This window comes from Dermochelys coriacea, chromosome 6 (assembly GCF_009764565.3).
Source record: "Dermochelys coriacea isolate rDerCor1 chromosome 6, rDerCor1.pri.v4, whole genome shotgun sequence".
Classification (NCBI taxonomy): Eukaryota; Metazoa; Chordata; order Testudines; family Dermochelyidae; genus Dermochelys; species Dermochelys coriacea.
This window is the reverse complement of record NC_050073.1, coordinates 122,081,000-122,105,855: the sequence shown is the minus strand read 5'-3', so window position 1 is coordinate 122,105,855 and position 24,856 is coordinate 122,081,000. Positions and strand designations below refer to the sequence as shown.

At 47.4% G+C, this 24,856-nt stretch overlaps 1 long non-coding RNA gene across 1 annotated transcript; it reads right to left on the bottom strand.

The window, feature by feature from the left end:
* Window positions 1–1,467: 1,467 nt before the first annotated feature.
* LOC122460623 lies at window positions 1,468–23,748 on the bottom strand. The gene is made up of 3 exons (XR_006282050.1): window positions 23,709–23,748; window positions 7,460–8,025; window positions 1,468–1,497 (listed from the first exon to the last, which is right to left on the bottom strand). It is a non-coding gene; the product is annotated as an uncharacterized LOC122460623 (long non-coding RNA).
* Between the last annotated feature and the right edge of the window lie 1,108 nt (window positions 23,749–24,856).

Here is a 24,856-nt window from a genome sequence, read left to right as displayed (position 1 = left end):
GAGCGGGTAGACAAACAAATGTCAGGGATGGTCTCGGTATATTTGTTCCTGCCTCAGTGCAGGAGGCTGGGCTAGATCCCTTCTAACCCTACACTGCTGTGAAATCCATTCAGTAGTACAGGTCTCCATCTGCAATAGGACAGAGGGATAGGCCCTGGGAGCACCTAAGATAAGGGTTTAGGCCAATATCTTTAGTAAGACAAAAGTTTGCCATTTGTAAGAAGGATCCAGTCCTGCAACCACAGACTCAACCCCTAAAATAGTACTTTCTAACTCCTTGTTATCTGCACCCGTACATGAAATTCAGAAGTATGTTACAGTTACCCGATGTCCATCTAGCTATAATCTGGTCAGTTTCCCAGCATGTGAGCACCACACTAGTTCAGGGGTAGAGGAGGGAAACAAGGTGGTGGTAGGAAAAGCTGCAGGATCCCAGATCCATCTCAACACTTTCTGCAAAGATGCATTTGTCTCTATAGGGGTAGGTAGTTGCTTCAAAACCAAGGACCTTCCCTTCTTTGCTACCATTGTAGCAGCTCACTGAGAGAAACTAATAGATTTTATGACTGGAATAGACCATTGGACCATGGATAGGGCAAAAGGTAGCAACTTGGCCGCTCCTGTGGCATTTGGGTCAGCTGCAGATGCTCCCGGGTCCTCAGCATCCTGTAGATTTCTGGTGAGTGGAGGATCAAAGTTCCCAGAGGGGCAGAAGAGTCAGCAAAATGCATGTGCGTGAGCAAAGCAAAAATATAAAAAGAAAGAGCAGAAAGAGGAGGAGGGGGAAGGAAGAACTGGGAGCAGCTCTCAGGATGTGATGTGAGGGAGGTGTCCAAGCACAAATCCATCCCAAGGAGGGAACTCCAACAGAGAAAGGGTGAGAGCCAGTGAGTAAAGTTATTGGGGTTCCCAAGAGCTTTTCTAATACAAAGAATAATCCCACCTCTAAGCAGGAAGACAAGCATGTGGAGAGACCATGAAGCTCAACAGTCAAGGTGCAACTCGACACTGGCAGAGATCATTTTAAGAGTTTATGGGTATGTCTACACGGCAAAGAAAAACCTGGGGCTGGCCTGTGCCAGCCAACTCGGGCTGCAAGGCTGTTTCATTGTTGTGTAGACATTCAGGCTTGGGCTGGCACAAGGTCTCTAGGACCCGTGGGGTGGGAGGGTCCCAGAGCCAGAGCTCCAGCCGGGGAGCCTACACCACAATGAAACAGCTCTACAGCCCAAGCCCTGCAAGCTCGAGTCAGCTGGCATGGGCCAGCCCTGGGCTTTTCTTTGCAGTGTAGATGTAGCCTAATATTCTGGTGCAAGTGATTCTGGGATGGGGTCGGGGGCAGTCATGTGAGCAGGAGAAAAAAAAATCATGTGGTTGGCCACAGAAAGTAAAAATGGAGGTAATGGCTGCAGAAATAAATCTCACAACAGGAACCCTTGTCAATCTTCCGACTATTACAGGCATGTTCCAGGACATCCACGAACTTGCCTTTCCCTGCTACAGGAAGAATATAGTTGTTACAAGAATTCCAGCACGATGTCCCTGGCCTGAATTTATATTAATACTGAGCCAATTTTGTCTACAAGCATGCACATCCCGCTCCCAGGGCTTTCACATGTGTATCTGGGGATAGACTTTGGCTCTCCATCCTTTGCTATATGTTCTTCCATGAAATCCCACAAGATAGTGATGTTCCCAAAGGTTTCCGTCGCAACTCCATTTAAACCCACTGGGCTACGGCTTCCTTGTTTGTCTTTTGACTCATTAATAAGATACTAACAAAGCAATGTTTGCAAATTTCCAAATACCAGGCACTGTGCCTGGAACTGGTAAACTTTTAAAGACTGCAATTTCACGCATGTCCTTACTCATTTGTTAGGAATTAATTTGTGAATGATGTTCCCTGGGGCCTGGGATTCTGCTTACTTTAAATGTATCTAATTGTTTAGAATGTTATTTCATGGAGAGCTTTGCTCTACCTTGCTCCTTCTCTCTTGGAGAGCAGATCCTTTACTTAGGCAGCTTTCTAATGTCTTTGTCTCCAGAGGGTATATCAAATTCACTCCCTTATTTGACAATTCTGCCATCTGCTTACTGTGTAGATATAGTTAAAATTGCCCTTACTTAGTAGAAGTTCTCTGCCATGCTTTTCCTTTTGTGCTGGTTTGCCAACTTTCCCAATCATCCTCCCATGCCAGTGTTCTGTATTTATTAAAATACTTTGTGGATATAACTCCTGCAAGACCCTTTATCCCAGGGAAATTAAAATAGCTAAGAGTAGTAGAAGCCTCTGGGAGTAAGTAGGTAAATGTGGATTGTAGTCTCCAGCTCAGAATTCTTAAGGACTGTAACTGATTAGTTTACCAATTGAGGATTTCATTTGGAACTGAATTTCAGCCAGTTTCCTCAAACTCATTTTGCATTCTTTGCATGCTTACTTTTTTCCCTTTCTTTTTAAACACAAATATTTGTGTTAGCTTTGGGGTCTCTGCCCAGTTACAGTTTCCAATGTAGAGTTGAGTAGATTAGAAAAATCAAAGGCCATTTTTTCCAATTTCAAGCAGGGCAGGGATCATTTCACATGTTCCTTAAAATCGTGTTACTACCCTTTGTACAGGCAAAACTTCAACCATATTTATCATACCTAGCTGGCCTCCTGTTAGATTAGCTTCTGTTCTTGTTGGCAGTTGACTGTACTGTGTAAGAGAGCAAGCCCCACCTAACCTACATCACTGTCTTTCCTTCCTTTTTTTTTTTTTTAAACACTTATTTTATTTCCCCATCAGCATGGCAATAGCCTTTTTACAGGCTTCTATTATTCCCATTTCCTGATCCAACTTCCATCCGGCTCAGCTGGTCTAAAACAGATACCATTCAACACTGGACATTTGCCACCTGCCGTTAAGTTTAATAAGATTTCCTGTTTGAAGATCGGAGATAACTGTAAATACAAGGGCAAAAAGAAATAGACTGGGGGTGATCTTCCTTTTTCTAGAGGAATTCTGAGTATAGTAACACTCCAGGGTCACCTTCTTTAAACAAAGAATTAAAAAGAAAAAAAGCAGGGGGTGTCTGAAATTCTGGCTTCCCTGAAGGATTTCACCCTCTCTCTTTACAAAGACAATGCAAACCCCTTATTCTTTGTGCTTGTAAGCTGTAGGACATGCATCACCCCCAACATGGTGTCTGTCCTTAAGGAGCTGGCCCAAGGTGAAGGTAAATGGTGACCAATAGTTAGACCGCTAAAGATGACTTACTTGACCAAGTCTGTTTTAAATCTGCCTGCTACTTCTCCTTCCTGGGTAAGAAATCCTGGAGGGAAAGGACTTTGTACAGTTAGAGAATTGGGCCCCCCATTCTACTCTCCTTTCACATCAGGAGTAACTCCACTCAGATTCACAATCGTTAAGGTATAAAACCGGAGGAAGCATGATCGGAATCAGGCCCTTCAAGTCAAACCTTTCCCAGACATTTTCAGTCACAGCTTTATTCAGCCAAGACACGAATAGAATTTATTTGTGTGCTCACTGTATTCACTCACCCAGATGGTCCCGCTGCCTCCTCTCGTTTCACACATCCCTCCTGCAAATGCTCGGGTACTAGCGTTTGAGTCTCCTACTAGATGGGCCAAGATCTGTGCTGAGTGGCACTCCATCTGACCTCGCTGGCAGATTGTACGTGTAGCGAGACGGAGAATTTGACAGTGTCTTGGATTCACCAGGTCTCTCTCAAGCCAAACATGACCCTTCACTCAAGTAGTCTGCTTTTAATCCATCACTCTTGTCACACACTGCTAGGAACTACAGAAATCCCATTTAGCCCCCACCCTTACCACTCCATTTTCCCATATTGCTAGTAGGAGGGTGGCCTTTGTATTCCTCCCCTCCTACAGGCCAAGTAATTCTAACTAGGTTATTGGCAACTTGCCTGTCCATAGCTGGATATTTGCTCTGTATCCTTTGTTGTGCTGGTACCTCCCTGTCCATGTAACAAACACAAACTCACCCCTTCCTGAAATCCCTCAGCTCCTAACCTTGGGCAGCTCACTTAGCCCAAATGCTCAAAGGTATTTAGGCTCCTAACTTCCATTGATTTCGATACCTTGAAGGAAATGGCACAAGACTCTGTGCCTCAGTTTTCCCCCTCTGTACAATGGGAATAATAGCATAGCCCTACCTCACAGGGGTGTTGTGGGGATAGATACATTAAAGACTGATCAGAGTAGCAGCCATGTTAGTCTGTATTCGCAAAAAGAAAAGGAGTACTTGTGGCACCTTAGAGACTAACCAATTTATTAGAGCATAAGCTTTCGTGAGCTACAGCTCACTTCATCGGATGCATCCGATGAAGTGAGCTGTAGCTCACGAAAGCTTATGCTCTAATAAATTTGTTAGTCTCTAAGGTGCCACAAGTACTCCTTTTCTTTTTATTAAAGACTGTGAGGTGCTCAGAGACTATGATAATGGAGGCTGTATAAATATGATAGACGCTCATTGCATTGCTTAATGGACTAGAAGGTGCTCTGAGACGGGGGATGAGGGTAGCCTAAGAACCTACAGGGAATGGAATAATTCCACCAGTTTCAGTGGATCAATGCAGATAGAAGTGAACTAGATTCTCATCTGTATGTGACCATGGCAGAGGTCTGATCTTAGGCTATGCCCCGATTGGTGGGAAGAGTCAGCAGAGCAGTTTAAGCCCAGCAGCAGCAGTTAGTTCAGTGGCTGCTCAAAGCATTCGCCCACAGCTGTGGTAGCTCCTGCTCTTGTTTGTTCCCAACCTCGCTCCTGCCTTGAATCCAGTGTTGGCCTTTCCTGGTCTCACTGCAGATAACCTGGCTCTGACCCTCAGCTTCAAATCCTGACTTTGCCTCCGACCTGGGCTCCTATTCCTGGCTACCAACTCCAACCACTAGGCATGACCACTCACATCCTAGTCACTGACAGCCATCAGTGGAGACCCCAGAGATGGAGCCCTGCTGGTACAAGAGAGATGGGGCAGCTGGCAGGGCATTTGCCAGGAATTGACTCCCCCCCTTCCCCCCATGGTCTTAAAAACATAGTAAGAGGGCCAAAAACATGCCACCAGGGCTAAACAATGGAGTAAAAAACAATTAGACACAAAAAGGCATCCTTTAAAAATTGGAAGTTAAATCCTATGAGGATAATAGACAGGAGCATAAACTCTGGCAAGTCAAGTGTAAAAGTAGAAGTAGGCAGGCCAGAAAAGAATTTGAAAAGCAATTAGCCACAGACAAAAACTAAACAGCAAAAAAATTGTAAGTACATCGGAAGCAGGAAGTGTGCCAAAAAAAAAAATCAATGGGGCCACTGAACGATTGAGATGCTAAAGCAGCACTCAAGATAAAGCCATTGTGGAGAAGCTAAATGAATTATCTGCATCAGTCTTCATTGCAGAGAATGTGAGGGAGATTCCCACTGTGCCATTCCTTTTAGGTGACAAATCTGAAGAACTGTCCCAGACTGAGGTTTCAGTAGAGTAGATTTTGGAACAAATTGATAAACATAAGTCACCAGGACCAGGTGGTATTCACCCAAGAGTTCTGAAGGAACTTAAATATGAAATTGCATAAATGCTAACTGTGGTATGTAACCTATCTTCTAGCTTCTGTATCAGATAACTGGAGGACAGCTAATGTGAAACCAATTTAAAAAAAAAAAAAGACTCCAGAGGCAATCCTGGCAATTACAGGATGGTGAGCCTAACTTCAGTACCAGGCAAACTGGTTAAAATAATAGTAAAGAACAGAATTATCAGACACACAGATAAACGCGATTTGTTGAGGAGGAGTCAACATGGCATTTGTAAAGGGAAATCATGCCTCAATCCATTAGAATTATTTGAGCCGATCAACAAACGTGTGGACCATGGTGATCCAGTGGTAGTGTACTTGAACTTTCAGAAAGCTTTTGACAAGATCACTCAAAAGGCTCTTAAGCAAAGTAAGCTGCCATGGGATAAGAGGGAAGGTTCTCTCATGGACTAGAAACGAGTTAAAGGATAGGAAACAAAGGGTAAGAATAAATGGTCAGTTCTTGGAGTGGAGAGAGGTAAATAGTGGTGTCCCACAGGGGTCTGTACTGGGACCGGTCCTATTCCACATATTCATAAATGATCTAGAAAAAGGGGTAAACAGTGAGGTGGTAAAATTTGCAGATGGTATAAAACTACTCAAGATAGTTAAGTCCAAAGCTGACTGCAAAGGGGTTACAAAGGGATCTCACCAAACTGGGTGACTGGGCAACAAAATGGAGATGAAATTCAATGTTGATAAATGCAAAGTAATGCACATTGGAAAACAATCCCAATTATACATACAAAATGATGGGGTCTAAATGAGCTGTTACCACTCAAGAAAGATCTTGGAGTCCTTGTGGGTAGTTCTCTGAAAACACCTGCTCAATGTGCAGCGGCAGTCAAGAAAACTAACAATGCATCCGATGAAGTGAGCTGTAGCTCACGAAAGCTTATGCTCTAATGAATTTGTTAGTCTCTAAGGTGCCACAAGTACTCCTTTTCTTTTTGCGAATACAGACTAACACGGCTGCTACTCTGAAACCTGTAAGGGGATAGAGGTCTATAAAATAGTGACTGGTGTGAAGGAAAAGGTGTTATTTACTCCTTCACATAATATAAGAATTAGAGGTCACCCAACAAAATTAATAGGGAGCAGGCTTAAAACAAACAAAAGGAAATACTTCTTCATACAATGCAGTCAATTTGTGGAACTCATTGCTAGGGGATGTTGTGAAGGACAAAACTAACAGGATTCAAAGAAGAACTGGATAAGTTCATGGAGGATAGGTCCATCAATGGCTATTAGCCAAGATGGTCAGGGATGCAACCCTAGGCTCTGAGTCTCCCTAGCCTCTGTTTGTCAGAAGCTGGGAATGGACAAAGGGGATGGATCACTCGAGATTAACCTGTTCTGTTCATCCCCTCTGAAGCACCTGGCACTGGCCACTGTCAGAAGGCAGGATACTTGGCTAGATGGACCATTAGTCTGACCCAGTATAGCCATTCTTATGAAATACTCCTACTTTGCCAGCCTTTGGGCCCCCTGCAAGGCCCATTCACTTTCCTAGATGCAAGGATGCTAGTTGGAGATCACACCAGTTGTGGTTTTAGCTTCTGGCTTCAACTGTGTTAATTATTGTGCATGTGGGCTCCTGATGGGCCCCTCCCTTTTACTTTGGAAGTTTAATTTTTTTAGAAAACATTTAAAAGCCTGTGACCATTTGAAAGTGTAGAGGTTTGCCTGATTTCTCTGCGTAGCACCTCTGCAGTGGTGCTGGAAGTTGTCTGTTTGTGTCAGACATTTATATTGATCCAGTGACCCTAGTATCTAGGAATTGTAAGAAGGACAGTGTTAGGGCATTATATCAGTAGTATGCCCTAGCATATTAGCTCAGCTCCTCAAAGGTATTTAAGTGCTTACTTGACATGGTGTTTGATGCCCAAGTACCATATTGGGCCGTATTGCTTTGGGATCCTCCAGGATGAGAAATGCATGTATGTGAAGCAGTGCCCTTATTTAAACTCCAGTAGTGCCTATTGAGTTAACCCCTAGTATTCTTCTTTGAAAGACTAGTCCTTAAAATCCTGCTCAGGAGAAAAGCACATTAAAACCAGTAAATTCGTCCTGCTCACTGCTATGGACTCCTGGGCCTTTTGAGGTCTACGGGTCAGTTGCGGAGCCAGACTGGTCCACAGACACACAGGGGACTAACGGCAGGAAGTAAGTTTCACTGCTGTTTCTCCTACCACCATGCTGGGTCGGCACACATCCCAGATTGCAACGCATCGTGTAAATCTATGGTTGCAGTAAACAAGACCAGCTACTAGTTGGCACTTGAAATTGCACTTCAATTCAGAAGTCACCACAAGAAAGATTCACTTTTAAAGGCAGGAGCCAATGGAACCTTCTCAATTGTCTTCAGGAGACAAATGCATCCTTATCCTTTGCCATTATCAAGCTGGCCACTTGGTGGTCCCAGTCATCTCCTGTTGATGTAAAAGTGAGTTTTGATGTCAAGTTCAAACAGGAATAGGACCAGGACAGGGATTACACATGATTTGTGCCCAGTCACCATAGGTCACCGACCTGGGAAATACCATTTCTAAGAAGTGAACTGTGTCACTAATGGCTGCGTTGTTTTCAGTATCACCTAGGGTGTAGGGGGCCCCTCTGATTGGTTGCTTTCCCTACTTCCCTGCCTCCTTGGGTAGAGCAGCCAATCAGGGCTGCCACAGGAAACAGGCAACATTCTCTCCCCCTACAACCCAATGCCATTCTCAGGGGGGAAGAAAGAGCTCAGCAACTCAGGTGGCTCAACTCCCTCCTCTCCTATCCCCTCCTTTGAGCAAAAGGAACAGCTCCTTTCCCTTCCACTTGACCTGGGAAGGGGCAGAGGGTATCCTGCTGCAGCCCCCCTGCAAGACCTGGGAGAGTAAGGGTGAAGAACCCCCCTAACTGCAAGAGGTCAGACAGGAAGGGGGCAGAAGAGATGGGAGGCTGGGGACCAGGAACAGAATTGATTTGGGGGCAGAATTAATTGCTGGGCAAGGAGACAGATGGTGGTGCTGACAGATCCCCCATGTTTTTCAGACCACTATGCATTGGATGCAAACACAAAAACACTCTGATGAGTCAGACTGAAGTCCCCGCCCCATCTCCAATTTGCATAAGAAAAATTCTTTCCTGGAAGTGAGTTCCAGGCCTGGGAATAATCACTCGTGCACTCTACCCAGACCAATAGGCATGTGATTTCCGTGGCTGACTGTAAGCCTTAACCAAGGAAAAATATCAACTTTTTTTTTTTAAAAGATGTGAAGTGTATTTTATTAACAGATTGAGGAAGAAAAATAATTAACCACCTGGTACTCGGCACCACATGCCTGCAAAAGCACTAGCTTCATTCAGGCTCTATTAATAAAGACAATTTTACTCACTACGGTTTTGTGGCAGTCTGGTTTGTTTAACACCATGTGCCAGGAGATTGCTTCGTTTCTTGGCTTTTTTTCGTTCCCATACCATGAAACTGAGCCAAACGCATTAATGAAACCACCAGCAATCTCCATGCTTTTGAAAATAAAAATCATGCCATTGTCACACAAGACAAGGGACAGAGAAGATGAATTATGAAGCAAAGTTCTTAGCCCAAGTCAGCGACCGCTTCTTCTGAATTCAGGGAAACAAAGCTTTGGTGCATGGACTAAAAAAAGAATAAAAGGTTTATTTTAGTTTTTCCATCCCTGCCCCCATATCTTCAATTTCTCTGCTGTTGAGTATTCAGGCGGCAACACGCCTCTATCAATACCTAATAGGGGCTAAAACCAGGGATTTAAAAGTACTCCCGAGGGAATGCTGTGCAAAAATATAAAAAATTCTGCATCAAAAAATTTAAAATTTTGCACATATTTTAAAATTCTGAAAATTTAATTTGTCAGTAAATAAAGTGGCTCCACCATGGCAGTGGGGAGCACAGGCCACTGGTGACATTGAGATGGGAGATCACCCTGAAGCCCTCACCTCCCCCTGTACAGGGACTCGACTGACAGTGCAAGGGTTGGGTCTGCCCCAGAAACACCCTGGGGGACGGGGCCTTGCCTCTCTGCACCAGGTGTGGGTGAGCAGACTCAGCCCAGCAGGATCCAAGTGTGGAGGGGCTTAGTGTGTGGGGATCCAGGTGTGGAGTGAGCGGTTTCTGTGTGGGGCAATCTGGGTGCGGGCAGCTCAGTGGCAGAACTGGGTGCACAGAGGCTCATTGTGGGGTTCTGGGTGCAGGGGCAATCTGACTCTGCAGGGGATTCAGATGAAGCTGGTTGGGGCTCAGGAGGGAGGGGCTGGGTGTGGGGAGATGGGGCACGGCAAGGGGAGTGTCAATGTGTGGGGGGCTCAGTGATGGGGTCTGGGTGCTATGGGAAGTGGGGGTCCAGGTGCAGCTGGCTCGGGATTAGTGGGGTGGAGGTCTGGGGGGTCAGATGGGTCCAAGTGTAGGGGGACAGGGCTTGTCAGGGTGAGGGTTCCATGGGCTGCTTACCAGGGGAGACCCAGCTACTGCTGAGGGGACGCCGCATGTCAGGCTTTTGCTTCCCCCACATCCCCTTTTCTTCTCCATGCCCCTCCCCTCACTCCTGCATTCCCCTCCCCTATTCCACCCCCCTCCTTCCTTCCCCACTGCCCTCATTTCCCCCACCCACCCCCTTACCCAGCCCCACTGCAGGCACTCGTGGTTGCACAGAAATCAGGAAGGCTCCCAGCACACAGAAGGGAGCATGACTGGCACTAGGACCCAGGAGGTGGCATTCAGCTGCAGACTCAGCGGAGCCCAGACGCAGCCCCCTTCAGTGGGCAGCTCTGCATTTGCTGAAATGAGGGGGGGCAGTGGCTTGTAACCCCTTGTGGCCCTCCATGCCTCACCTCTGTTTGGAGGGTGGCAATCCCCCCAAAAAAGTGGGCCCATGGTCCCCCACCCAGTTTTCCCTATGCCCAGTCCACAGGCGCTGCCCCCGCAGCTCCCATTGGCCACGGCCAGCCAATGGGAGCTGCAGGGGTAGTGATTGGGATGGGGACAGCGGGCAGAGCCCCCTGGCTGCCCCTACATGTAGGAGCTGGAGGGGGGACATGCCGGCTGCTTCCCGGGAGCCATGTGGAAGCTAGCAGAGAGCCTGCCAGCCCCGCAGCACGGTGCTGCCAACCAGACAGTCAACGGCCCGATCAGCAGTGCTGACTGGAGCCACCAGGATCCCTTTTCAACTGGGTGTTCTGTTTAAAAACTGGACACCTGGTCACCCTACTGCAGGAACTGAAATGGCATTTTTGTAATTGACGAAACTTTAAGTTGAAAGTGGCCCTTTAAGCAAGAGGACAAAATTAGTAGATTCCCTAATCCCTCATCCAACCCCACTTTCAGCAGACACCTTCCAGGGACAAAGGTGGGGACAAAGGGGGAACATTTTTGTGGGAGACCCTTGATAAAATTACTAGCTGCACAATATTGGTCGGCTCCACCCCAAATACACTGTGATCCCAATATACCAGGAGGCCAAACTGGTCAAATAGTGCCATTGAGGTTAAAATACATACGCAGCTTCACCCCAGCTGAGGCTTTGATGAATGCTCAGACTATGGTGTATTTCAGAGCTGACCAGAGCACTTTTAAGGCATTTCACCGTGCATCAAATGTGGAGAGCACGGAGAACCATCCCTGAGCTCCCTGTTCCATAGCATGCGACGGAACAGTCAGTAATACCAGACAGATTGCCTGGAGAGAGACACCCCGGGGCTTCCAATTGCTTCCGACGCCGCACCAATGGCAGCCCTCCAGTTTCCTGGGGGCTTTGATTTCTGCCAGGAAGCAGCCTGAGGGTACGGCGTACTGTCCCCAGCACTGGCAAGTGCATACTAGGTACAATCGGGCTCAGAACGAGGAGAGAGATAGCAACAAGCAAGGGATCCAGTATTCCCCCTCAGTCTTGACCCACTCCTAACTGGTGTTGCCTTCACTAGACTGTCACGGTGTTGGTTTCATCTTCCAGAAGTGGGCTCAGCTTGCAGTGGTTTTTGAAACCCTGTTCTTAGTTATGGGCTGATCCCTGGGTTTTAACAACCAGGAATCTGCAGGTGCTCTTTGACTAGCCATTTTAAGTTACTACTTGGCCCATGTTCACAGTCATCCTCTCTTGTCCTGGCTTATTTTTGAGACTTGCATTCAGAAGAGAATGTGGGCTCTCCTGATGAGCAGGGCTGTTTATCTCACTAGTTGTGTGGCTTCCCATTACTCGAGAACTGATGGATTTTGCCTCACACCTCCTCATGAGGTAGGGCAATACTATTATCCCCATTGCACATATTGTCTCCATGTGCCTCAGTTTCCCTCGGTGACTTGCCCAAGGTCACACAGGAAGTCTGTGACAGAGATGGGAATTTGAATCTAGATCTCCAGAGTTGCCGTCCAGTACCTTAAGGCCATCCTTCCTCCCTCTATGTAGCGGGTGTGACCACACTACTGGTTTTGCTTTCCACCTGAGGTTTCTCTTCTGAGTACAGGTAGCATGAATGCTGATATAGCAGAGATTTGGGGCCTCTTCATTATCTCAGACAGCCTCTTAACTGAATCACGACCCACAATAAATGTTCAATCCAGAAACAAACACCCACAAGGATCCCCTAGTTTGATCTCCTCTCATGTTTAGGCCTTAAATGCAAGTCAGATAGGACAAGATCATCTTCTCGGAAGGCAAGGAAAGAAAAAAGTGAACTGGCCAAAGTGTTCAGGACTTTATTTCGAATAACGAATGCTCTGGAAATTGCCTCTTTAAAACCATTCCGTTCCCTTCTCCCCCACATTTATCGTCATGTCTAGTTCATCAGCCAGGCTTCAGTTTTTGTCCAATTTTTTTTTTTTTTTTTAAATCACTGGAACTAAATGAGAACCGGAGACATGAATTAATCAGGATGTTCCATAACTTCAGGAAAGCCTTCAATAAACCTTTGTTGCATTAGAAAGCTTCTAGACAAACAGTGCAGTGGCAGTCAGGAGACATGTAATCAGGGACACCAGCCCGTGATGGCTGAAAGTCGGCTGTGGAGGGATTTAGGTTGCCAAGGAAGTGCTTATAATTGTGAGCTAGTAAAGCAGAGCAGAGAGGAGTTGGTCGAAATGAAACCCAGCTGTGTTTGGAATTAGGAGCTTTTATATAAGCAAAGCAATAGAATTCCAGATCTGCAGCCAGTAGCTTGAACATGGGTGGCTCATGGCATAGCAGAGACATCAGAGTGAGTGAAGGGCTGGGTTTTAGTGTCTGAATTCCTCTGGATTTTCAGGAGAGGGTGACCCAATTCCCTTCTCCAGCAGACTATTGAGGGTAAAGAGGAGAAATTTTCTGCTGCTAGAAGAGACTACAGGGCTGGATTCTCACTCACCCCATTAAGTCAAATGTAAATCCACAGTGTTGTGCTGATGTCACCGGAGATTGGATCTGGCCCCGATGGTAGCCACGGTTTCTCTGAGCCACACCTTGAACTCCTTGTTTAGTTCTGGCTTGAGCAAAAACTTCCTCTAATTCCAAATGAGGATTTTGCCCAAGCAGAGGCTGCATGATTTGGGTCCTTTGAGGGTGCAGAAGGAGATTGGCTCAAACAAGGCACTCACATGGAGATACAGGGCTCGATCCTAGGAGTGTCTGATGTTCAGCCAGCACATGTGGGTATATGAAGGGCTTAAAGTTCCCCTCCACACTCCCTTACCTGCTGATGCTCCATGGAGGGCTGATTCTCCCCCCCACACACACACACTGTGTTGGAGCAGCCTGAGGACTGCTCTAACATGCATCGGGTTGCAATAGCCACAAAGGGGGACAAAAGCATACGAGAACTGGTGTAGTGCACGGGTCTTCCACTGTGCTCCTTTTCTTTCCATTAGGCTTCCCACTGTTCAGGGAGGGGAGGGCCTGAGTGGCAGCTCGATACTACTGGAGGATCAGCCATACACTGGGGTGATCCTCTCCAGGCTGAATAAACCAGCTTGCGGGCCAGCAGACATGCAAAGCAGCCACACCAAACTGTAAGGGCCGGTCCCCAAGTTTACACTGAACATCCATCCCCAAAGCCTCCCCAGAGCAGAACAGAGAATTGGGACCTGCATTTTAACTAAAGGGGAGGAATTATTGCCATGGAGAGTGTGACAGAATATACCTGTGCCAACACTAGTGCAATAATTTTTGTACGAGGCATGTCTTGTAAGGGAAAACTCAGTTTGCTGATAGGTATCGTCCTGATAAAATCGCCACATTGTATGTGAAGTGATAAGATTTCCCTGTATGAGGTTGTGAACACATGTTCCAAACCCCAGAGCCCCACCCAAACGGAGGTTGGCAGACAGGTCTGCCTTAAACAAAGCAACGTGCATTTAAATGCATTTGCATTTAAGCAGTAAACAATCATCAAGCAGGGAGGGAAACAAAGAAAGCCCAAACAGGGAGAAAAAGCCAGCAGCAAACATCCTTCCACGTAGACTATCTCCTATTGCCCAGTTGGAAATATTTGTTTTTGAGAGAGGGACTGAAACTATAAAAAGGAGGGACAAACACCCCAAGGCACCCCTCTCTTCTCCTTGTCCATTGCATTCACTGTACCTGAAGCAACAAAGGAAGCAAGCGTTGGACTCTGGGGGAGGGGTCCTGCCCGACAGATTTGGTCAGTAAGACTGCTGAAAACATGTAGTGACATGCTTTGCTTGAATCTCATCTGGTTGGTTAGTTAGGTATTAGTGAATGTCTTATCTTTTTTTCTTGTAACCATTTCTGACTTATGCCTCATTATAGATTCATAGATACTAAGGTCAGAAGGGACCACTCTGATCATCTAGTCCAACCTCCTGCACAGCGCAGGCCACAGAATGTCACCCACCACTCCTATGAAAAACCTCACCCATGTCTGAGCTATTGAAGTCCTCAAATCATGGTTCAAAACTTCAAGGAGCAGAGAAGCCTCCCTCCAGTCAACCATGCCCCATTACTTGTACTCACTTAAAATCTCTCTCAGTAGTTAAACTTATTTTACTGTTTTATCTAATCCAGTGTATTCAATTTGAAATGCCTGAATAACTGTTTCAGATAATAAACTGGCATATTATTCCCTTAAAGGAATAACAGACTTGAAATATTTGTACTCTCCAGGGGTGGGCTAGGCAGTACAGGACAGACATTTTGGGAGAAATCCAGGACTGGGGGTATGCCGGGGTTACCCTGCAGTATAACCCAGGCTGGTGAGAGCCAGAGCGTGTAACCAAGGCATGGCTGGAAGGCTGCAGTTACACACAATCACTCAGGGTGTGGCTTGTATGCTCACAATCACAGTCACTCAGTGTTGGCTGGAAGGCTGTTTGTGAACACCCCAGGTGGGAACTACCACAGCAAGGCACTGTAAGACACCCATGGTTGCAGGGCAGGGGTGACACAGCTACCCATTAGTCTGGATTGTACCCTTGTATGTCACAGAGGGACCCCAGATAAAAGAACTACTGTACTAAGGAGCTGCTGTACAACTCCATACAGTAACTAGGATTGTAAACAGACATTCATTGGGAGCTTTATGATGAAGCTTCCTCCAAAACAGAAAAAAAAACCAACCAAACAAGATGCCAATTCCCGTTGCTCCTCATTCCCTCCTCTGTTTGAAATGTCTTCTGTGATCTCCTGCCAGGCAGTCGTTTTAGGGAAAGTTTGAAGTTAATCAGACATGGCATTTTGGAAATAGGTTTTTTAATTCTTGAAAAATCTCTATCCCTTTGCAGAGTTTTCGAACTGTTGCTGTTATTTTGGAAGGTTGTGGCTCAGAAGTGTGATGCTCTTAGACCCACGCTGTTCAGTTTATTCATGTGTCTTCAGTAATGACTGTTTCATTATCGTTTTAGAAGGCAGTAGCTCCCCAAGGGAAGAGGTTTGGCAGAATTCAGCAGCTCTGCGGGCACATGGCAGCACCTTCAGCTCCACAAACATTGCTAGTTGCTCTGATTTATGGCGTTTGTAAGTTTCATGAGTCAACCACTCCAGTTCAAGAAGATTGCAAAACACAACTGGTGCAGCCTGCCTGTGTTTGTAAAGCACAACCACCGAGCTGCTTCAGTTCGAGGAAGTCACATAGTTTGTGGAGATTGCAAATCAGCTGGCATAGCCTGTGTTTTTTGAAAACCCTTCACTGTAAGCTTAGCAGCTCTAGGTCAAGGAGTTTACCAGCCACATTGGTAAGCCCATTCAATTGGAATACAAGGTTTTATATTTCAGGGTGTAATGTATATTATCCTCATAGCACATCAATTATTACAGCAAATTGCAGCCTCTCTCTAACAGAATACGCTTCAACAAGCTGCAGCATGTGTTCACATACATATTTAGGACATCGAAGTCTAGGACAGCAGCTTGTGAGGGCTTGTTCTGAACTTCGGAGCTGTTAGAGATGTTTTTCTATTAGAGGTACACCTGAAGAGAGCACAAACGAAAGGCTTGGTCTGTACTTGAGCCTGGTTTTACTAGTTTAAAAAAAGAGACCAGATGGCAGAGGTAATATCTTATTGGCCCAGCTTCTGTGGGTGTGAGGGAAAAGCTTTGGTGCTTCCAGAGAGCTCTTCAGGTCAGACTAGGCCCATTGTGCTTGGGGCTGTACAAACACAGAACAAAGAGGCTGTCAGTTCCTTGGGGGAAGGGACTATTTAAGAGTAAGACAAGAGACGACAGATACGGACAGATGGGAAGCTCAAGGAAACAGTGAGATAATATTGACCAAAAATGATTCCTTGTTTCCCTTCACCTCGGGGCCACAGAAACGTACCAGCTGATTCCGGGAGCTGACTGAGGTAAGCGCCACTCACAGCCTGCCCCTTGCACCCCTTCCCACACCTCAAGTCCCTCATCCCTCGCCTCAACCCAGAACCTGCACCCCCAGCCCAGAGACCCCTCCCACACCCAACTGCCTCATCCCCAGCCTGGAGCCCCCTCCCGCACCCCAACCCCCTAATCCAGGCCTGGAGCTCCCCCTGCACCCCAAACCCCACCCCAGCTCAGAACCCCCTCCTGCACCCAACGCCTCATCACCAGCCTGGAGCCCCCTCCCACACCCCAAACCCCTTATCCCTGACCCCACCCCAGAGCCCGCTCCACCAGCTGGAGCCCTCACTCCCTCCTACACCCCAACCCCCTGCCCCATATCAGAACCCGCTCCCAGAGCCCACACCCCCTCCTGAACTCCAAACCCTCATCCCTGTCCCCATACCAGATCTCTCACCCCCCAACACCTCAACCCTCTGCCCCAGCTCAGTACCTCCTCCCATACCCAAACTCCTTCCCAGAGCCCACACCCCCTCCTGCACCCCAAACCCCTCATCCCCACCCCCACCCTGGGGGAGCCTGTACCCCCACCAGGATTTCTCACCCCCTTCCCACATTCCAACCCCCTGCCCCAGCCCAGAGCCTTCTCCCACACTCTGAACCCCTTGACCCCACCCTGGAGCCCCTCCTACAGCCCACACCCCTTATCCCCAGCCCCACCCTAGAGCCTGGCCCCCCAGCCACAGCCTTCACCCCTCCTGCCCCAGCCCAGTGAAAATGAGCAAGGGTGGGGGAGAACAAGCAAAGGAGGGAGGGGAGATGGAATGAGTGGGGGCAGGGCCTCAGAGAAAGGGGCGGGGCAAGAGTGTTCAGTTTTCTGCCACCAGAAAATTGCAACCCTAGATCCACCCCCATCTTCCACTTCCAGCTTCTGGTAGTCAGAGGTTTAGGGGTGCCCTGAACCTGGGGTTGTCTTGCACTTAGATTGTAAATTCCTTGGGGTAAGGACTAGAACTCAGGGCAGGGCCATTTGCACCAGCCCAGGACTGGTTATAAATCCTGTTTCCGTGGCTTTATCAAACAGCAGATGTGAAGATCTGGGTGGAATCTTGGTCCACTGGGCTCAGCCTGGGAACAACCTCCTGTTGACATTGAAAAATAATTACACTGGAAACTTTCAAGGTACAAAAGGGCAAGACAATTTAAGACCGGGTTGCTGGTTTTGACCTGCTTTAACTTTCTCGTGCCTTATCACGTTTTCAACAACATACCACATCCTCCATTAAGCATCTCTCATAGCAGTGTTTAAAACCAGCCTGCTCAATGGAGTAATACAAAGCATGTGATACAGCTCCAGTGGACTCTCTCAGTGAAACAGGGAATCATTTTTGTTCAATATGGTCTCACTGTTTCCTTGTGCTCCTCATCTGTTAACTTATACTTTGATTGTAAGGCCTTTGGGGGGCAGGGACTGTCTTTTTGCTCTGTGTTCATACAGCACCTAGCACAATGGGCCCAGCTCCATGACCGGGGCTTTAAACTCTACTACTACTACTACGCAACTTTTAAGAAAAATGGGGACAGATAGAACAAATGATCAGAACAAACGCTAGAGCTGATGCAACATGGACAGCTGCTTATGCAGCACTGCCCATCTGAAACATTCAAAAGTCCTGAATCGGGCCCCCAAAATCATGACAGGTTTCAGAGTAGCAGCCGTGTTAGTCTGTATTCGCAAAAAGAAAAGGAGGACTTGTGGCACCTTAGAGACTAACAAATTTATTAGAGCATAAGCTTTCGTGAGCTATAGCTCACTTCATCGGATGCATCCGAGCTAGAAACTGACAGGATTTTTAAATGAAAGCCAAGACTCTCTTGCTTCCAGGAACCGGGGCTTTAAGAACTACAGCAAAAATGGCAAGACCCAAGGTAAAATCCTGAGAGTTAACAGCACTGCTTATGAAGCAGCAGCAGGCCAGATTGCATGTTTGTGTGAGCACACACACACGGCACACACCCCACCCCCCCACACAGTGGCAGGGCGACCCTCCATGTGCACGACTCCAACGTGGATGGAGGAGGGGCCAACCAATTCCACAGACGCTTCCGCCATTCGCCAGGTCAGGGTCCATACATGAAGAGGCAGTCATACCTTCTATAGAGACTGGGCCAGGGGACGGGCGTCATTCCCTGCCCTGGTCTGGAGGAGACTTCCCAAGGAAGGTAACACGGTGGGAGGGTATATCGCATGGTCCCTTTCAGTGAGGAGGATGGTGGGGATAGCTGTGGTGATTGCATTAGAACCATATTACTAGGTGGCACCAGGGGTGAGGCACAGACACAGCGTGAAGTCATAGGCTCCCCAGCTTTCCAAGGACTCCTCAGGATCCATGCAGATCCCTGGGATTCTCCACATCTGGAGGCAGGCCTCATGGCTCGTCCTATGTGCCCGATGGGCAAGGGGGCAATCTGCTGCCCCAGAATCAGCAGCGAAGATGAGCCTCCTAAAGATTACCTCTCCTTTAGCCTCCTCCCTGTGATGGGAGCAATTGTCCTTTTGCTTTCTGCCCTTTGTGGTGGTGTTGGGGTTTAAAATCCTAAAAGATCAAGCTGACTCGTACATCTTACCCAAAAAAAAAATCAAAAAATCAATTTAAGAGTTGGGAGAAATAATAAAGTCAAAGATCTAATAATAATTAAATGCACAGCAGCGACATCTTATACATCAGTGTTTCTAACTAAAAATATGCCCAGTTTCCATCCTGTGGAAACAGCCATACAAGGCTACAGAAGCTACCACGCAGAGTTGGGGATTTGTTTGTTTTAATTGAATTTGATCCAAAATTTGTGCCACATGATAGAACTGCCAGGCTACGGCCCCTCTGACTTCAATAGGAGTTTTGTCTATTTAAGAACAGACAGATGGGGCTGCAACTTGTCAACAATATCTTACCATAATTTCCTTTCCTACACAATGGATTTTTAAATTAAGACAAATAACCTCTTCTGGAATGGAAAACAAAAACAGCAAGCAGCAAAAGATCCAAGCCAAGAGCCTGATCCTGCGGACACTTACTGCAATAGCCAGCAGGACACCCAGCAGTGAGAGTTTGCAGGATTGGGCCCCAAAATATTAACATGACAACTGGGTAGTGCACATCTGTAACCCACACCAGTGTGCGTCATATGTTCCCCTCTTCTGGTTGGTTCAGACACAAAGATACGAACATGCTGCTGTTACCAAGTAACAGATGTACTTCTATTGCTCAAGGGGTAGAGATCTATGCTTCTGAATCCTGGCCCTTGAGCACTAAACACTGATGATGATGATGGATGTAGGGAGCAGCTAAACCTATACAGAAACATTCACAGCAATTTGCAGATACTCAGAATCATAGAATAATAGAATCATACAAGATTAGTGTTGGAAGAGACCTCAGGAGGTCATCTAGTCTACCCACTGCTCAAAGCAGGGCCAACCCCAACTAAATCATCCCAACCAGGACTTTGTCAAGCCGGGCCTTAACAACCTCTAAGGATGGAAATTCCACCACCTCCCTAGGGAGCCCATTTCAGTACTTCACCACCCTCCTAGTGAAATAGTTTTTCCTAATATCCAACCTAACCCCCCGCCCGCCCTGCAACTTGAGACCATTGCTCCTTGATCTGTCATCTGCCACCACTGAGAACAGCCGAGCTCCATCCTCTTTGGAACCCCCACTTCAGGTAGTTGAAGGCTGCTATCAAATCCCCCCTCCCTCTTTTCTGCAGACTAAATAACCCCAGTTACCTCAGCCTTCCCTCGTAAGTCATGTGCCCCAGCCCCCTGAGTATTTCAGTTGCCCTCTGTTGGACTCTCTCCAATTTTTCCACATCCTTTCTGTAGTGGGGGACCCCAAAACTGGGTGCAATACTCCAGATGTGGCCTCACCAGTGCCAAATAGAAGGGAATAATCACTTCCCTCAATCAGATGGCAATGCTCAGACTAATATAGCTCAATATGCCGTTAGCATTCTTGGAAACAAGGGAACACTGCTGACTCGTATCCAGCTTCTCATCCACTGTAATCCCTAGGTCCTTTTCTGCAGAACTGCTGCTTAGCCAGTCGGTCCCCAGCCTGTAGCGGTGCACATGATTCTTCCGTCCTAAGTGCAGGACTCTGCACTTGTCCTTGTTGAACCTCAGATTTCTTTTGGCCCAATCCTCCAATTTGTCTAGGTCACTCTGGACCCTATCCCTACACTCCAGCATATCTACCTCTCTCCCCACCTTGGTGTGCGAACTTGCTGAGGGTGCAATCCACACCATTCTCCAGATCTTTAAAGATGTTGAACAAAACTGGCCCCAGGACCAACCCCTGAGGCACTCCACTTGATACCAGCTGCCAACTAGACATCAAGCCGTTGATCACTACCCGTTGAGCCAGACAATCTAGCCAGCTTTCTATCCACCTTATAGTCCATTCATCCAATCCATACTTCCTTAACTTGCTGGCAGGAATACTGTGGGAGACTGTATCAGAAGCTTTCTAAAGTCAAGGTACATCATGCCCACCCCTTTCCCCATATCCACAGAGCCATTTATCTCATCAGAGAAGGCAAGGTTGGTCAGGCATGACTTGCCCTTGGTGAATCCATGTTGACTGTTCCTGATCACCTTCCTCTTCTCCAAGTGCTTCAAAATGGATTCCTTGAGGACCTGCTCCATGATTTTTCTGGGGACTGAGGGAGGCTGACTGGTCTGTAGTTCCCTGGATTCTCTTTCTTCCCCTTTTTAAAAATGGGCACTATATTTGCCTTTTTCCAATCATCCAGGACCTCCTCTGATCATCACAAGTTTTCAAAGATAATGGCCAATGGCTCTGCAATTACATCAGCCAACTCCCTCAGCACCCTTGAATGCATTAGATCGGGACCCATGGACTCCTGCATGTCCAATTTTTCTAAATAGTCCTTAACGTGTTCTTTCCCCACTGAGGGCTGCTCACCTCCTCCCCATACTGTGCTGCCTAGTGCAGCAGTCTGGGAGCTGATCTTGTCTGTGAAGACAGAGGCAAAAAAAGCCTTGAGTACTTCAGCTTTTTCCACATCTGTCACTAGGTTGCCTCCCCCATTCAGTATTGGCCCCACACTGGTTTTCCATTTCCTGTGCATAGTCACAAGTGACTTTAAAAATCAGAAGACGAAATATCGTCAAGATAACATTCGGCATCTGGCTTTTAAAAATGCTGTATAAGAAAATCCGTAGCAAAGCCTGCTATATCGCAAGCCGCTCTATGCCGCACTCTAATCTCCTATCATCCATGCTCTCGTTTATTACGTGAGAGCACCATTCTGTTGACAGCTTCATGAGCTGAGCAACTGTGAGGGAGAATCGAAGTTGCCAACAGACATTTCAAAGCCAGCCACATACAAACCAGATTACCACCGATCACTGCTTGGGCCTGGCTAGCTTTTGGGTCAGATCACTGATTTACACCAGCTGATGATCTGGCCAGTGGGTGATGAAAGAAAACCTTTTAAAATGGGTTGGTTTATTTTAAAGATTCAGTGCACTCACTGGGCCCTTTTTTGGTCAAGAACCACCCCACAATAGTTCATTTGTGTTCATACAAATCACAGCCTTCTCCGCGCTGTGCTGCTGAAGTCCTCTCCCAAACAAGGACTCTTGAGAGGCACTGGCAAGGTTTTCCTTTGTAGGAAAGTAAAGTACAGATTTTGGGCCAGACCTAAGCTGACTTCAGTGGAACGACACTGACTTACGCCACCTGAGGCTCTGGCCACCTGGACAGACACTTAATCTCTGATTGACTTTGCCACTGCTGTTTCCACTGGCATTGTCTACTCCAAAGAGATCGCTCGCGGCTTGTATGAAGGAAAGAAAAACGCACCTCATTGGTTTACACATGCTCTTTGTCATTTCTCCATTGCGTTTACACGTGTTAATGGGGTGGCGTAAACTGTGACACAGTTTAAGATCAACATTCGTAAAAGGCGCTACTGATTTTGGTTGCCCAGAGGGACCGAGCAGACAGCATCAAAGACAACAAGAGCTCTTAGAACACAGCATCTCATGGGAAAATAAATTAAAAAAACAAACAAACCAGATACTAGGTGTTTCAAGGGCCGGATTAAGACATAGGTGCCACAGGACTCTTCTTAGGGCCCCACCTCCTAGAGTCCTGCGATTTTAATTGACTCAGCACTGTTACTTTCTAGAACTCATGGTCACAATGGAAAGCTTGAAAACGTTAACTAAACATAACCCATGCAGAGGTGTCTGCCGGAGTCTGCAGAGAGCCTGAAGCAATAAGCTGAAGGAGTGAGCTGCTCCAGACATGACAAAAGGGTGTTAACTCTAGACCAGTGCAGCGGAGGGCTCTGGGTGTGGCAAAAGGGGAGCAGTGCAGATATGCCCTGACAGCTAAGAAGAGCACTGACAGGCCCCCTGTTGGAACCCGTGCCTCTCCAGGAGGGAGAAGGGCCCTGGTCTCTACACTCAGTCACACCCACTTCAACAAGGGAACAGGGTGAGGCATCAGGGCCACAGGGCCTTCATGTTATGGTGTCCCTAGGGCCCCAGATTGCCATAATCCTGCCCCATGAGCACCCACAAAATGAGGCACCCAAAACTAGAGACTATGCTTGCCCCAGTCCTTTCCCCACTACACTGTCAGCACTTGGCACCCAGACGCTTTTCAGCGCACACAGATTCCAGCCCAGATCCTTAGCTGTACAGGGAGAACTTTGCTCCAGCCCACCAGTGCCAAGCAGCCATAAACCCCACACATTTGGGCAGTGGAGGACTCTCCCTTCCTCGAGGAGACGCTCCAGCATTATAAGGTTTCTTTAACACCCCTGTGCCCCCTCACTATTAGAATGGCAACTCCAAGGCTATTATCAGCTAGCCTAGATCCATCCTGGGATGGTTCTGTTTTCTGGGACCAGCCCAGCAGCCAGAGAGCCCCAGAACTGGGAAGAAGGAGAAGACCTTCCCTCCCCAAATTACTCCAAGATGCAGTCCAGGGACATCCTCAGCCTGTTCCCTATTACTGGGGGTCACTCAGAAGCTCATACTGATTTATCTGCTTGACAAACAAACACACACTCTCCTATGAGAAATGACAGCACAGTTTAAGAGCTAGTTGACCCCTGTCTACAGAACACTCAAGACCACAATCCTCACCAGGACAAGCCTTCCTACTGGATTATCCCTAGTGAGAAGAGCAGACTCAGTGTCAGAGATTAGCAAGCCATAGCAGGAAAATGCCTCATCCTAAGAGGAAAGGAAATTACAAGAGTACAATCAGTAGTGTGCAAGGAAATCTTTTGTCAGGACAAAGAGCATATAAACATACCTGGAGCAGGCAGACTCCAGAAAACAGCCACATTCTAGAAAGCAACTTGGAAAGAGCAAACTGCTCCCACCCACCCAGAAGAGCTTTAAGAAGGGAGCTGCCCTCTGATTGGCTGGCTGCTAGTCAGCTGATCCTGTTGCCCGGCTATAAAAGCTGCTTAACAGGCCCAAATTAAGCTAGGAAGAGACATCACCAATATTGAGGCTGCTGGCTGACTGTAGTAGTTAGCATCTTTTAGAAGGTGGGGGTGGGGAGAGATACACAAAAGTACTTAGGCCCTTGGGTTCCTGTTTTGCTTCCACCGTGATTCATAAAACTCCCGCTGAGCCCTGCAGGTGCTTAAGATCACTTGGTGCCTAAATTTTTCAAAGTGAAATTTCCGTGCCTATGTTCCTGCCTCTGGGCAAGTGCACTGCTGTCTCCCTCTAGGTGTCCAGAAGGCCTAAGCCCTAGAGCGATCCATGAGCCGGGGAAGATGGGCATTCAGCCGCCTAAGTCCCCTAGTCTGGCAGGCATGCTTGGTGGGCTCCTACCAGGTCAGGTCCCATTCAAAGTCCAGTGGGAAGAAGGGGTGGTGCCCAATACATAACTTTTAGCTTAGTGGTGAGCGTTCTCTCTTGCCCACCCGCTCAGTCACTGGCCCAATGGCTATTTAAGTATTTATCCACTTTGGGATAAATAAATAAAAGTCTTTGGGCCTGAGAGACAGACACAGCAAATGGGAATGACTCAGTAGCCCTGTGGTTAGGGCATTCAGGTGGGAGACCCCCATCCAGTTCCCCTGCTCCAATCTCTCTTTTGTTATTTATCCAAAGAGGAACAGCTTCAACAGAAGAGACTGAGAGAACCCCACATCACGCTGTACAGAGCACTTACCTGGGAGGTGGGAGATCCCTTCCTCCCCCTCTGGCAGAGAGGGGGGACTTGAACCTGGGGCTCAAGTGCTCTAAGCACTGAGCTAGAAGGCAGGTGCCTCCTCTGGCTGTTTTGTGTGGCGTTGGGTAGCTGCCTAAGTCATTCCTGTAAGACGCACCTTGGGCTCCTAAGCCCTCTAACTCCACATGACAGGGGCCCATTTGCGGATCACTAAGCAGAGTTAGGCACCTCTCTGCAGCCTGGATTTAGGGGCCTATCTCTGAGAGAGGGGT